Below are 12,987 nucleotides of genomic sequence, written 5' to 3'. Positions count from 1 at the left end.
CATAATTTATTGATCATTCTTTATACAAACGTTATGTCACATAAGTATAGAATTTCTCAGAAGGGACGGAACTAACCATGCTGTTAGGATGGATTCCAGGAAGCACAATTACTGGTAGGTCTAATTACCGCTTTCCAGGTTATCAATTGTGACAGCATCTATGGAGAATACCAAAGTATGGTGATCTAGGGTGGCACCACTGCGTAAAGAACTTTCCTACTGAAGGCCATTTGCCCTGAGACTACGTCAAGCTTGTAATGTCTCGAGAAGGTACGCAGACTAGACCATGCTGCAGCCCTACAGATCTGATCCACTGATGCTCCCCCCCTTTCTGCCCATGAGGTGGCTAAAGCTCCAGTTGAATTGGCTCTTAGTGTGTCAGGAGGAGGTTTTTCCTCATCCTTGTAAGCCAGACCAATCGTAGATCTGATCCACCTTGCTATTGTGGATTTTGCCACCTTTTTACCCCTATTTGATCCCCCATACTGCACAAATAAGTCCTGTCTCCAGTCCCTGGTTGCTTTCAGGTAGTGGAGAATCATCTGCCTAAAGGTACCTTCACACGAAGCGACGCTGCAGTGATAGCGACAACGATGCCGATCGCTGCAGCGTCGCTGTTTGATCGCTGGGGAGCTGTCACACAGACCGCTCTCCAGCGACCAACGATGCCGAGGTCCCCGGGTAACCAGGGTAAACATCGGGTTGCTAAGCGCAGGGCCGCGCTTAGTAACCCAATGTTTACCCTGGTTACCAGCGTAAAAGTAAAAAAAACAAACAGTACATACTCACCTGCGCGTCCCCCAGCGTCTGCTTCCTGACACTGAGCTCCGGCCCTAACAGCACAGCGGTGACGTCACCGCTGTGCTTTCACTTTCACTTTAGGGCCGGCGCTCAGTAAGTGTCAGGAAGCAGACGCTGGGGGACGCGCAGGTGAGTATGTACTGTTTGTTTTTTTTACTTTTACGCTGGTAACCAGGGTAAACATCGGGTTACTAAGCGCGGCCCTGCGCTTGGTAACCCGATGTTTACCCTGGTTACCAGTGTAAAACATCGCTGGTATCGTTGCTTTTGCTTTCAAACACAGCGATACACGGCGATCGGACGACCAAATAAAGTTCTGGACTTTATTCAGCGACCAGCGACATCACAGCAGGATCCTGATCGCTGCTGCGTGTCAAACTAAGCGATATCGCTAGCGAGGACGCTGCAACGTCACGGATCGCTAGCGATATCGTTACAAAGTCGTTTCGTGTGAAGGTACCTTAACATTTAGAGTGTGAAAGGACTGTTCATTGGAGTTTCTAGGGTGCTGGCAGAAGGAGGGTAGTACGACTTCCTGGTTCATATTCGGGACTAGTCAGTCCTCAAATATCCATAGATAAGGGCCCTTGATAGACAGGGCCTTTAATTCATCTACCCTCTTAGCTGATGTAATTGCTACTAGGAAAGCCATTTTTAATGAGTCTCCTAATGTCCATACCGCTAACTGGTACATATGGATGCTTAAAAAGTGCATTGAGTACCAGGTTTAGATCCCAAGGTGGAACAGATTTCCTCACCGAAGGTCTCAGCCTTTGTACTGCTCTGGAAAACCTAACTATCCAGGGGTGGGCTGATAGGGCTGAAATTTGTACTCATAGGGTAGTTGGTCTAAGGCCTTTTTTGAAGCCTGTCTGCAGGAAATCAGGGATCCTGGGAATGTATGGGCGACTTGTATCCACCGACGACTCCCCTCTGTCCATGCAGAAATGCTTCCAGATCTTGTTATAAACAGCAGAGGTTACGGGTTTCCTGCTTGCTTGAAGGGTAGAGATCACTGTCAGAGACTACATCTAGCTTGTAATCCCCTTAATTTCAGGACCTGACTCTCAGGATCCATGCCGAAAGCTGTAGACTGTCCGGATTGTGGTGGAACACTGGGCCCTGGTAAAGAAGGTCTTTTCTCCTTGGGAGCAGGATGTGATCTTCCACTGACATCTTCCTCAGAAGAGTGAACCAAATCCTTCTCAGCCAGAAGGGTACCACCAAGATGATCTCTGCCCTCTCTTCCTGTACTTTCCTCAGTACTCTCAGAATCAGAGGAAGAGGGGAAATGCATAGGGCAGTTTCCCTCCCCAGAATTGGAATAGTGCATCGACGCCCACCGGATTGCCTTGAGGGTTTAGAGAGAAAAAATTCCCTGACCATCCCATTTTCTCTGGATGCGAAGAGATCTATCTGGCACGCCAACAGCATGCCAAACACTTCTTCACTCAGCTCCCACTCTATTGGAGATAACTTCTGCCTGCTCAAGAAGTCTGCCACCCGGTCCCTGGATCCTTCTAGCTCGGCACGCAAAAAATAAGCCCTCACCTCACCCCAGATCACGAAAATGGAGACGCTACGGGTATCGGAAAATCGCGCAATTTTTTTTTATTTTTTTTTTTAGCAAAATTTGGAATTTTTTTTACCACTTAGATAAAAAATAACCTAGACATGTTAGGTGTCTATGAACTCGTAATGACCTGGAGAATCATAATGGCAGGTCAGTTTTAGCATTTGGTGAACCTAGCAAAACAGCCAAACAAAAAACAAGTGTGATATTGCACTTTTTTTGCCATTTCATCACACTTGGAATTTTTTTCCCATTTTCTGTTACACGGCATGGTAAAACCAATGACGTCATTCAAAAGTGCATCTCGTCCCGCAAAAAATAAGCCCTCACATGGCCATATTGACGTAAAAATAAAAAAGTTATGGCTCTGGGAAGGAGGGGAGCGAAAAACTAAAACGAAAAAACGGAAAAAGCTCCGGGGGTGAAGGGGTTAATAAAGGTTATTATGGATAGCACCATTCTTTCTGCCCACCAAAGGATCTTCCCTGCCAGATGTTGTAGGGCAGGATGCCTTGGACCCACTTGATGGCGTAAGAACGCCACTGTTGTTGACTACCGACTGGACCTGGAGTACTTTCTATAATGGGTACAGTTCTCTGAAGTTTGAAGACCTGGCTCTGATTTCTGGGCTCCATCTTCCCTGGAAGTATCTTTCTTCTATATGGCCACCCCAGCCTAGCTGACTTGCGTTGGTGGTGATTACGGTGCAGGGGGAGAGAATCCAAGAAACTCCTGCCTGGAGGTTTTCCTTAATGGTCCACCAGCATAAAGATCTCACAGCAACAGACAGGTGCATCACGGTGTGCAGGGACAGTTCGCGTTTGTCCCAGGCCGATAGAATGGCTCCTTGGAGGCCCAAAGAGTGGAACTGACTCCACTGAATCCAGGGAATGCTTGAGGTCATTAGTCCCAGGATCCTCATTACCTGCCTGATGGAACAATGGCTTCCTGTCAATTGGCGGATCCTGTCCCTTATGGCAGACTGCTTCTATATTGGTAAGAAAGATGTTCTTAGGTGGGAGTCTAGAACCCCCCAGGAACCTCTTCCTGGATTCTGGAAAGAGATCCGACTTCTTCCAGTTGATGACCCATCCTAGTTTCTGTAACATGGCGACTAAGGTCCTGCAGCGCTCCATGAGTTGTTCCTTGGAGCCATCTATATTCAGGAAATCGTCTCGGTAGGGGGCTATGATGATATCCCGTTTCCTTAAGCACGTGACTATTTCCACCACCAGCTTGGTGAGCACCCTGGGTGCTGAGGCTAGGCAAAATGGAAGGCAACGGAATTAGTATTGACAGACTGTCCCCTGGACCCTCAGAGTGAACCTTAGGTATTGTTGGAAGGAAGCATGGATGGGAACATGGTAGTGCGCATTTTTCAAGTCTAGGGTACACATTACCACATTTTTGTCTGTTAGGCTGATTGTAGACCTGATGGACTTCACCTTTAATTTTTTGTAATTTATCCAGCAGTTTAGGGGTTTCATGTTTATTATTGTCCAGATCTCCCCCTCTTTACAGAAGAGACTGGAGTAGTGGCCCTCGCATTTTTCTTGCTCGGGCACCGGGACTATTGCTCCAATCTTTAGGAGTTCCTGGACATCTGACCCCACATGGGGGAAACTGCCAACTGGAGGGAGTTTGTTATTAAGAACCTCGCTGGTGGCGACTGGGTAAACTATTTTGTAACCCAAAGAGATTATCCCCAACACCCACTAATTGTCCGAGATCTCCTGCCACCTTCCCAGGTACCGACCTAGCTGTCCCCCCACTCTGTGTCAATTTCTTCCTGAACCTGAACCAAAGATGGAGTCCATACCCCTACCTCCCTTAGGGTAGCTCCATCTACCTGACTTGCCCTTCCCCTTATAGCCTGACCTCTGGTTAGGGGTGTCTATGAAAGGGCTGATATCTCTTTGGTTACTCCTCTGGGAACCCTTTCTTTTTGTCTGATGCCTTTTCTAGGATATCAACTAGTTCAGGCCCAAACTCTATTGGCCAACTATTGGATGGAACACAGATTGCTTTTGGACTGTGTATCCCCCGACCATGTCTTTAACCAAATAGCTCTCCGGGCAGCACTAGATAAGGACCCATTCCTGGCTGCAAATCAAACTGATTCTGCCAATGCATCAGCCATGAATATGGTCACTAGTTTTAGGAGGGGAAGGGATTTCAGGATAGCGTCCCTGGGGGTTTGGACCTTAAGTGTTCCTCCAGGTCATCAACCCATAGACGCATGGATCAAGCCACTGAAGTCACCGCGATATTGCCACAAATTATGGCCGCCAATGTCTCCCAGGTTCTCTTCGGGAGACTATCTGCCTTCTGATCCATCGGCTCTTAGGATCGAAGGGGATCGAGGTCCTCTTCGCCACCTTGGCTACAGGAACATCGATCTTGGGGATGTCTTCCCAGGCTATGATGTCCTACGGCTCAAAAGGCAGGCAAAGCTTGAAGTCTCTGGGAATAAACAGCCTTTTTTCGTCATCTTCCCACTCCTCCATGATCATTGAATGGATGTGGCTGTTGACCGGGAAGACTCTGTTCCTCTGGGACCTTAACCCACCAAACATCTTGCCCTGCACGGAGAAGGGATTCTGGGTTTCCTACACCTGCATAGTGCTGTTTACTGTTTGGAGGAGATCATCTGTGTCCTCAAGGGAAAAAAGGTATCTCTTTCATCCTTCTGGAGGGTCAGCAGACATTTCCCCTTCTTCCTGGTCAGATTCACATGACCCTTTTGGGTGTTGCTGAAGTGGGTGTTCCTCCCTAGAATACACAGATTACATGCCATGTGTTTCTATGTGTGGGGTGAGAGCTTTAAGTGGGTATCTCACTAGTCTACTCACGTGCCCCTGGCTCTGTCAGGGCTAGCCTCGGCTTTGGCAGATTCCTCCATGTCCAAGCATACAGTAGGGCAGCCTACAGCCATCTAGGACCCTATTTATACGATACCCAAACCAGGGCACTGACCAGATCCTCGCTTCGCCAGATTTCTTCCTGTGTTCCACCGTGGAACACACGATGGCTGTGACCCGAAAGTGCTCTGCCCGGCCTGCAGAGATGATGTCGCCATAAGTGCGCCCACAGGGGATTCAGCATACTGGAGGCAGACATTGGAGCCGAGAGCCTCCGGCAGGAGGAGGCGGCTTGCAACCTGGGAGCAGCACTCCCCAGATAGGCTGAGGAACCCCCCCACTGAAGGGTGTTGGCCACAGACCACTTGACAGCAGGAAGGAAGAGGCTGGGCCCCATGATCTGCACTGGGTCTGCCAGGTGCAGTCAGGGATACGCCGGAGCGCTTTCTCGTCATTCCTATCCTTAGTGGGACAGGAAAAAACTGAGAGATGGAGATGGGATGGTCCTTTAACCTCTTGTTGTTTCCTGTACCAACAAGGATAAAAAGATAAAAAGGACATCCTTCATAGGTGTTGTCAGGATTCATGACCTGGAAATACATATTTATGGCAAGGGACAGGTCCTATTTACCACATCTGTTAGAATAAAGTGGGCAGCTCCCTTGACTTATGCTACAAAATTCATCCAATATAAATGGTTCACAGCCTCAATAGCAACAACCTAACAAGGATTGTTTAATCCACAAGGCCATTTGCTTGACTTTGTTTGGGTTTAATATATAGTTGCCAGGGTCAGACTGGTCCACCAAAAAAAACATTCACCCCTCCAAAGGGAGCGGGCTTTAAGTCCATTTACACTGCACGATTGTTGAGAACAGACATTCCTAGGAATCCTCTTCTCCTTATCATCTTGCTGTCTAAACAGGCTGTCACTGAGTGAACAAGCAAAACGCACTCTCGTCTGGGGAAATGATTGTCTGGTTTGTCGAAAAGATCATCGTTCTCAGCAGAGTATGATTCTTTGTAAATAAGACATGTGTTGCCAAGAGCGATGGCAGCCTATGTGCACTGACTACTACAGATCGATCTCACATCTGGTGACCATCTAGCTGAATAAATAAGATATCAATCAACCGTAAAATAGCAAACATTTACCAATCAGCGGTCATTTAATACCCCATAATCATGTATTATAAATGCACACAAAGCCCCAATCTAATTTGGAGCGGACTTTAAAGCTTTGATACGAGTCACTTGCCACTAGTGCTTATTTCTCATGGGTTTAATCATGATTGTTGGGAGGGTAAAGGATTCTTAGTCTGCCATTACTTGTGACAAGAAACTGGTTATTTGTATGAAAAGATGTTAATTTATTCTATTTTCATTTCTTTGCTCTATCGGTCTCATGGATTACTGTGATAATGCACATGTAAGGTTTGCTGATGGGTATAAACTGCCTGAAATACTAACCACGATGGCTGAATTATTTGCAATCCATACAAAAGCCTCGGGAACGTTTTCATTAAAGCAAACATTCACTCGTACACCTATAAAAAAAGTGCCTATATCAGGTCTTCATCCCGGATCCCTCCCAATGATTTATTGGACATCAAAGTGAAGATAAATCTGTAAGTGCTACACACCTCACTATGTCAACAGTGATTCAATGCGAGTGATTCAAGGCTGTTAAACAATCCATAAAAAGGCCAAGATGGTGAATAGGTTTTATTAGGCACTGTACATGCTCATACTATTATTTGGATGTGACATGAGTTTTATAAGGAGAATGAAGTAATATTCAGACTAAATTTCCACTATTTCATTTTTCAAACTCGTGGAATAAGTTTAATCCTATTATAGTACTATAATACTCACATCCAACATTCACATTCTGAGTATGGGCCACCTTGTAAGGAGCGTCTGCCAATCTCCTGACCTGAACTCAACAGGCTCAAAAAGGTATAGGTGAAGTTGTAGGTGAAGTTGGCGAGTTCAGACCCAGGGGCCCCCGACCAGTTGATCTTGGACCATAAATGTTGGATGTGAGGAGCTGGACTGAGTCTAATGTGAATATTGTACTTTTCAATCAGACTTATAACAGTAGGTTTGAAGCCATCTGTGTTGATAGTAAAGGTACCGTCACAGTAAACGATATCGCTAGCGATCCGTGACGTTGCAGCGTCCTGGATAGCGATATCGTTGAGTTTGACACGCAGCAGCGATCTGGATCCTGCTGTGATATCGCTGGTCGCTGATTAAAGTTCAGAACTTTATTTGGTCGTCAGATCGCCGTATATCGTTGTGTTTGACAGCAAAAGCAACGATACCAGCGATGTTTTACAATGGTAACCAGGGTAAATATCGGGTTACTAAGCGCAGGGCCGCGCTTAGTAACCCGATGTTTACCCTGGTTACCAGTGTAAAATGTAAAAAAACAAACACTACATACTCACCCTCTGATGTCTGTCACACGTCCCTCGCCGTCCGCTTCCTGCACTGACTGAGCGTAAACAAATCGGACATTGATGGCAAAATAGTTCACTCTGTGACGTGTGCAGGCATCCATTTTAAGAAACAGAAAGCGTCCCTTGAGAGTTTTTTTAAGTTCTTCCTTTTGTTTAAAAGCTTCTTTGATTACTAATTTTCTAATACTCTCTCTCTCCAGAGAAACACCAAGCTTGCGGGCCATTTCCCCATTCAGACACATAAAATCTGGTCGTGAAAATAATGAAATAGGCACACTGTCCTTTACAACAAGCTCTATGATCTGTTTTTCAAATGTATCTACTGTCATTGTCACAGTAACTTTGTCACCGACGAAATATCTTGCAACTGATGGCTGCAAAGTTCTCTGCTCCTTTGTTTGGCTGGAAGAGCTGGGCACTGGTTCATTGGTTTGGATGCAGTCTTTCTCATCCACTGATTTCAGTACTTCTGGATGAAAGTGCTGTAAATTTCTCTTTAGATTAGAAGATCTGGTAGGAGCATTTTTATCTTTGCCTGAATATGCACTGATCTTGGCTTCACAGCATTTGTTTTCGTCTGGATCATTTGTCATACACTGACAGACATAATGTTTTCTATCTTGAGTGATGGTGAAATGTTCAAATACAGCTGATTTAATGTGACGCTTCTTTGACATTCTCAGGTTTTTAATTGTGCATTCACAATCCAAATGACAATTGTTTTTCCTAAAAACAATTGTACAAAATTATTGCCAGGTCGTACAACTGATATAGTGGTCAGTAAGGCTACGTTCACATTTGCGTTGTGCGCCGCAGCGTCGGCGCCGCAGCGCACAACGCAAACAAAAACGCAGCAAAACGCATGCACAACGCTGCGTTTTGCGCCGCATGCGTCGTTTTTTTCATTGAATTTGGACGCAGCAAAAATGCAACTTGCTGCGTCCTCTGCGCCCCGACGCGGGCGCCGCAGCGACGCATGCGGCGCAAAACGCAAGTGCGCCGCATGTCCATGCGCCCCCATGTTAAATATAGGGGCGCATGACGCATGCGGCGCCGCTGCGGCGCCCGACGCTGCGGCGCTGGCCGCAAATGTGAACGTAGCCTAATACTGTTATTCCTCATGTACTCACAGTTAACTGATGCAAAGTTTGTTGAAAGGATAATACTTCTTACAGTCTTTCTCTTCTGAGTAGCAGCTGTGAGATGCTTGGAAGACGCACACCTAGTAAACATCTAGTCTAGAGGAGGAGCTTTACTACTAAGAATTTGCAACACATTTTCACTTTCAGTTTCATACATTGTAAGTAGGGGGGTTGGGGCAGCATGAGGTTAACCAAGTATAAGATTAGATAAGGGCAGTGGAGAACAGTGACACACAAGAAGTAAAGGTACCGTCACATTAAGCGACGCTGCAGCGATATAGACAACGATGCCGATTGCTGCAGCGTCGCTGTTTCGTCGTTGTGTGGTCGCTGGAGAGCTGTCACACAGACAGCTCTCCAGCAACCAACGATGCCGAAGTCCCCGGGTAACCAGGGTAAACATCGGGTTACTAAGCGCAGGGCCGCGCTTAGTAACCCGATGTTTACCCTGGTTACCAGTGTAAATGTAAAGAAAAAAAAAACACTACATACTTACATTCCGGTGTCTGTCGCGTCCCCCGGCGTCCGCTTCCTGGCACTGTGTAAGCGCCGGCTGTAAAGCAGAGCGGTGACGTCATCGCTGTGCTCTGCTTTACGGCTGGCCGGCGCTGACACAGTGCAGGGAAGCGGACGCCGGGGGACGCGACAGACACCGGAATGTAAGTATGTAGTGTTTGGGTTTTTTTACATTTACAATGGTAACCAGGGTAAATATCGGGTTACTAAGCGCGGCCCTGCGCTTAGTAACCCGATGTTTACCCTGGTTACCCGGGGACCTCGGCATCGTTGGTCGCTGGAGAGTGGTCTGTGTGACAGCTCTCCAGCGATCAAACAGCGACGCTGCAGCGATCGGCATCGTTGTCGCTATCGCTGCAGCATCGCTTAATGTGAAGATACCTTAAGTCATACATGGAAAGTTCCTCCTTGGTTTTCCATGAGAACGTACTAGCAGCAACAGACAGAAATCTCAGCAGTCTGGTGTCACCAACTCCCACTTCAGTGTGACATCTGCCCCATCCTAACATTTGGCATACACATTAGACCCAAGTCTGTGGGATCCGTGACAATCGAATGGTGACATGCTTGACCAGTTTTGGGGTTGAGGACAGAAGGTGCTCACCAGGCTCAGACTGGCTCACAAGATAAGAGGTGAAGCCCCCAGTGGACACCTGCCAGTAGTGGGCCCTCACTCCACCGATCTGAACAAAAGCTGGCACAATAAACGTGATTTAATATGTAGATATAAAGAAGGCATCCCATTATTCAGGTAGCAAACTACCCAGTTTATTATTATATAGAAGCAAAAGTACATTTGGGAGTGAGGGTGATGTAATCTAATATATAAAGCTGAATGTGTGTATGTATGTGTGTATGTGTGTATGTCCGGGACTGGCATCTGAACCGTCGCAGCTACAGCCACAAAATTTTGCACAGTCACACGTCTGGACCCCGAGAGCGTCATAGGCTATATTGTGAGGTGAAATTTTAACCCCGCGCTTTCCAATTCACCAAACAATTTTGCCCCTATCTACATAATGGGGAAAAAGTGAAAGGAAAAGTGTTGGGGGCGTCGCAGCTACAGGCACAAAATTTAGCACAGTCACACGTCTGGACCCTGAGAGCGTCATAGGCTATGTTGTGAGGTGAAATTTTAACCCCGCGCTTTCCAAATCACCAAACAATTTTGCCCCTATCTACATAATGGGGAAAAAATGAAAGGAAAAGTGTTGGAGGCAAATTAACAGCTGCCAGATGTGAACAAGGGGGACTTAAAGAATGAGAGCGATGGCGCCAAAGAGTATATACTGTACAGTTGCTAAGGTGGGGCCCTGACATGGGATAATCACACCACCACGGGGATATGAACACACACACAAAATGCGCCACACACTACCACGTGCTCGAACACATATACCACCCTCAGCGCACATTTCACCGCACATACACCAACCTCGCCACATAAAAGTTGAAACACAAAACACCAAGGTTACTTACCGGTAGCCGGTTTTTCCGGAGCCCATGACAGCACACCTGAGAGAGGGATCCGCCCAGTCAGGACAGGAAACCTACTGAAATAAAAGGGCGGTACCTCTCCCTCGCTTCAGTTGGTTTTCAGAGCATGAGAGGCCCTTTTGGTTAGTACATGGTAATCCATCACCACATTATAAATATAACAAAATACACCCAGCTAAAAAGTGTGCACCAAAGGGTGAAAAAAAGAAGGGAGGGAATATACAGGTGCTGTCATGGGCTCCGGAAAAACCGGCTACCGGTAAGTAACTTTGGTGTTTTCCCGTCTCCCATGACAGCACACCTGAGAGATTTTTGGAGAAAGAACCACCTTAGGGAGGGACCACCGCTTGTAGCACCCTTCTACCAAAGGTAAGGTCAGACGAGGAGGATAGATCTAGCCGGTAGTGTCTAAAGAAGGTAGACGGAGAGGACCAGGTAGCGGCTTTACAAATTTGATCTATTGATACCTCTGCTTTTTCAGCCCAGGAAGTAGACACGGCCCTGGTGGAGTGAGCCTTGATGCCATCAGGGATCGGGGCGCCACAGGAAGCATAGGATAAGGAAATAGCCTCCCTAATCCACCTGGCAATAGTACACTTGAATACCCCATATCCTTTCCTACTACCCTGGAAGGCTACGAAAAGGGATTGATCTTTTCTCCACTGACTAGTCAAGGATATGTACTGCACAATAGCTCTCCTCACATCCAGTGTATGAAATTTTGCCTCCCCTGGGTTCCTAGGATTATTACAAAAGGAGGGCAACACAATCTCTTGACTTCTATGAAATTTAAGTACAACCTTTGGAAGGTATGCCGGATCTGGTCTGAGTACTACCCTGTCATCAAAAATTTGCGTGTAAGGAGGGGAGACGGACAGGGCCTGTAAGTCACTCACCCTACGGGCTGATGTTAACGCAACCAGGAGTACAGTTTTAAGAGTGAGTATCTTTAATGATGATTCCTGCAGGGGTTCAAATGGACTATTGGTTAGAGCATTTAATACCAGATTTAAATCCCACGGGGGAAGTCTCTGAATTTTTATCGGTCTAGACCTACTACAGGATTTAATAAAGCGGGACACCCATCTATTGGAGGCAAGATTGCAATTATATAAGGCACCTAACTTCAGCACAAGGGTTCCCATCAGGACAGGAAACCCAACTGAAGCGAGGGAGAGGTACCGCCCTTTTATTTCAGTAGGTTTCCTGTCCTGACTGGGCGGATCCCTCTCTCAGATGTGCTGTCATGGGAGACGGGAAAAGTCGCCGCTCAAAACGCGCCACGCGCAAAACTCTCCACATGCAAAACTCGCCACACGCAAAACTTGCACACGCAAAAAAATTGCCACATGCACAAAAGTTGCAACACATGCAAAAGTTGCCTCACACAAAACTTGCACATACTCAAAAGGCACCACACATAAAACTCGCCACGCGCAAAACTCGCCATGCGCAAAACTTGCTGCACACAACTTACTACACTAACCTGTCACATGCAACTCGACACACAAAAAGTTGCTACACGCATGTCGCCACACAAAACTCATCTCACAAAAGTCGCTACATGCATGTCGCCACACGCAACTCAACACACACAACTTGACACACGAAACTCGCCCTAAAACACACACAAGTCTGGTATTATCCTTCAAAAATAAAAATCTGATTAATAAGCTGACAAACTACAAGAGCAACAAATGTACCATATAGGAATCCGGCAGCTGTCAGTCACATGACCAGTCTATTATGTGTATGTGTGAGCTAATATATACTGCCAGGGGGTGGGCTTACTGTTGGCTGGGGATTTATCAGGCTGCCAATTTAGCTTACAAATACTGAGGTAAAAATACTGACCAAATAACGTGTGAACGAGGTCTAATACAGGAGGAGATGACATACAGATATATACTATATACAGGAGGAGATGACACAGGTATATACTATTTACAGGGGAGATGACACAGGTATATACTATATGCAGGAAGAGATGACACAGATATATACTATATACAGGAGAGATGACACACAGGTATATACTATATAGAGGAGGAGATGACATACAGGTACATACTACATACAGCAGATGACATACAGGTATATACTATATACATAAGGAGATGACACAGGTATAT

This window comes from Ranitomeya variabilis, chromosome 1, assembly GCF_051348905.1.
Source record: "Ranitomeya variabilis isolate aRanVar5 chromosome 1, aRanVar5.hap1, whole genome shotgun sequence".
NCBI classification, from domain to species: domain Eukaryota; kingdom Metazoa; phylum Chordata; class Amphibia; order Anura; family Dendrobatidae; genus Ranitomeya; species Ranitomeya variabilis.
The sequence above is the reverse complement of the archived record's forward strand: the minus strand, read 5'-3'. Positions refer to the sequence as shown.